A 3,356-nucleotide genomic window follows, 5' to 3' on the forward strand; every position below is an offset into this window, starting at 1 on the left:
AATAGAATCAAAGTCTCCACTGATGAATTCAGGCAGAAAGCTCTCCCTCTCTCCTTCTGTGACGTCATATAAGTGGTTGGCACCTCCATCAGCACAGGCTCTTAAAAGAGCTTTGTGCCAAAGATGACGAAAACATTTGTCCAAAGGCTGGTTCAGAATCACAAGGCAGTATTTCAAACTCCCAGAGGGAAGCAGGGGGTCCAGCGGGGTAATGGCATGCTCCATAACGGATTGCTGGTCCGTAAACATTATTGTTTACAACAAATGTGTGATCTTCTCCTTGAAGAGTGCAGGTGTTTGCATGTGAAATCTGACACTTGAGTTGCTAGGGTAACAGTCTGCTACATGATAATGAGAAAGAAATAAGTACTAGAGTAAAAAGATGTGCTGTGCAAATAGACCAGCTACCAAGCCTATTTGAAAGGAATAAAAAAGGTCTTGTTCCAATACTGAATGAAACACAGGTAAATCAGGAAGTTGAAACTCTTAAGCTCATATTTTTAAACTTCTCCCTGCATCCAAGGAAATTTCTCATGAGTTATTTGCCCCATATTATTAATACCCCCTTGCTTTCTCCTTCACCTCCCAGAAAAACTTGCACCTTTATTTGCTGAAGGTGTGAATAACTGTTTACAGCTCATAAAATGTAACATTTCTCCCCAAATGGTTTTCTTCTGGAAGGAAAAGATAAAAGACAGTGCACCCTCACACTCTCTGCCTCTCCCCTTCCAACCGAGACTTTCCAAGAGACACTGAAATGATACCACTTAGGTGCTCTTTCTGCAAGCCAGATATTTAGTTCTTTGGTTCCTTGATATTACTGCCTGAATATTATATTGCTCCACAATATTGCTCCACAATCTGTTGAAGCTGAAACTCCAGTACTTTGGCCACCTCATGGGAAGAGTTGACTCATTGGAAAAGACTCTGATGCTGAGAGGGATTGCGGGCAGGAGGAGAAGAGGATGACAGAGGATGAGATGGCTGGATGGCATCACCGACTCGATGGACGTGAGTCTGAGTGAACTCCGGGAGTTGGTGATGGACAGGGAGGCCTGGCGTGCTGCGATTCACGGGGTCGTGAAGAGTCAGACACGACTGAGCGACTGAACTTAACTGAATCATTGTTTCTGAGTTGGGAATATAGATTCTAAAATTTAGAACATAAATTCAAGAGACATGCAAAATTATGTGGAAAAATAAATCAGCCAGATCTTAATATCTTACATTTATTATTAGTGACTGGTCTAACCAAGGGCAAGCTGATACTTTTACAATTTAGTTTTATCTCTGAAACAAAGTAAAAGGTTGAGATTTTGATTTAAATTTTGCTCGATATGATTACATCTATTTTCTTGGACTATTTATTTTCAGTTCTCTTACTCAAATTTTCACCCAGATAATATGGACTTGATATCTTCCAAGTGATTTTCTGTCCTAGAATTTGTAAGTCATTATTTAGAATAATTTTTTTAATAAAAAATTAGTGTGGTTTCTGCCCTACATGATACTTGAAAATCAAAAAGTATAGTTGTGATATTAATTCAAGAACTGATAGTCCAATACAGCAAAGTTGAAAAGCAGAAGTTGACTTCAGTTACTTTAGAATTCAAAACCTAATAATATGACAGCAACAAAATACAAAATAAAATAAATTCATAAATGTGCTGAGATTAGGAGAGGAGGATACAAGGGGCCCAAAAATTTTTAGAAGACACTGCTACTGCTAAGTCACTTCAGTCGTGTCCGACTCTGTGCGACCCCAGAGACAGCAGCCCACCAGGCTCCCCCATCCCTGGGATTCTCCAGGCAAGAACACTGGAGTGGGTTGCCATTTCCTTCTCCAATGCATGAAAGTGAAAAGCGAAAGTGAAGTCGCTCAGTCGTGTCAACTCCTAGCGACCCCATGGACTGCAGCCTACCAGGCTCCTCTGTCCATGGGATTTTCCAGGCAAGAGCACTGGAGTGCGGTGCCACTACCTTAAGTTACAAATAATTGCTTTGATGGTGAAACAGAATTAATCAGTGAATAAGAATGCCCTCAGTTCAAGCATTTGTGGTTTCATCTAGGTCATCTTTGTCATGTTCTAAAACTTTGCATAGATAATTCTTTTTGTCTGAAACATCTTGGACCTTTTCTACATGTTTGTCATTGCTGACGAAATGAAAGAGAATTCAACCCAAATTCTTCACCTCACCTAAAGGCCCTGTAAGAACTAGCTTCTTCCCAACACTCCAGCCTCATCTTAAACTTCTCTCTTGTTCTGTAGTTCCAGCTCCATCAGCCCTCTTCATACTCTTGTAGACACTAAGTTTTTCATTGTATTTCATGTATTGCATAGGTTATTCTTCTTGCCTAGAAGTTTGTTTCTTTCTTTCATTCGTTACCTAGGTTAACTTCTCTTCATCCATCAGGTCTCATTTCATGTATCATTGCCGCAGGAAAAAATCTCTTGAAATTCATACCTATATTGAACCAAGGTCTCTACTCAGTTCAGTTCAGTCGCTCAGTCATGTCAGACTCTATGTGACCCCATGAACCGCAACACGCCAGGCCTTCCTGTCCATCACCAACTCCCAGAGTCTGCCAAATCCATGTCCATTGAGTTGGTGATGCCATCCAACCATCTTATCCTCTGTCATCCCCTTCTCCTCCTGCCCTCAATCTTTCCCAACATCAGGGTCTTTTCAAGTGAGTCAGGTCTTCGCATCAGGTGGCCAAAGTATTGGAGTTTCAGCTTCAACATCAGTCCTACCAATGAACACCCAGGACTGATCTCCTTTAGGATGGACTGGTTGGATCTCCTTGCAGTCCAAGGAACTCTCAAGAGTCTTCTCCAACACCACACATCAAAAGCATCAATTCTTAAGCACTCAGCTTCCTTTATAGTCCAACTCTCACATCTGTACATGACCACTGGAAAAACCATAGCCTTGACTAGAAGGACCTTTGTTGGCAAAGTAATGTCTCTGTTTTTTAATATACTGTCTTAGGTTGGTCACAACTTTCCTTCCAAGGAGTAAGCATCTTTTAATTTCATGGCTACAATCACCATCCGCAGTGATTTTGGAGCCCAGAAAAATAAAGTCAGCCACTGTTTCCCCGTCTATTTGCCATGAAGTGATGGGACCAGATGCCATGATCTTAGTTTTCTGAATGTTGGGCTTCAAGCCAACTTTTGCACTCTCCACTTTCACTTTCATCAAGAGGCTCTTTAGTTATTCTTCACTTTCTGCCATAAGGGTGGTATTATCTGCATATCTGAGGTTATTGATATTTCTCCCAGCAATCTTGATTCCAGCCTGTGCTTCCTCCAGCCCAGCATTTCTCATGATGTACTCTGCATAAAAATTAA

This window comes from Bison bison, unplaced genomic scaffold (genome assembly GCF_000754665.1).
Source record: "Bison bison bison isolate TAMUID 2011002044 unplaced genomic scaffold, Bison_UMD1.0 scf7180017864294, whole genome shotgun sequence".
In the NCBI taxonomy this organism is placed as follows: domain Eukaryota; kingdom Metazoa; phylum Chordata; class Mammalia; order Artiodactyla; family Bovidae; genus Bison; species Bison bison.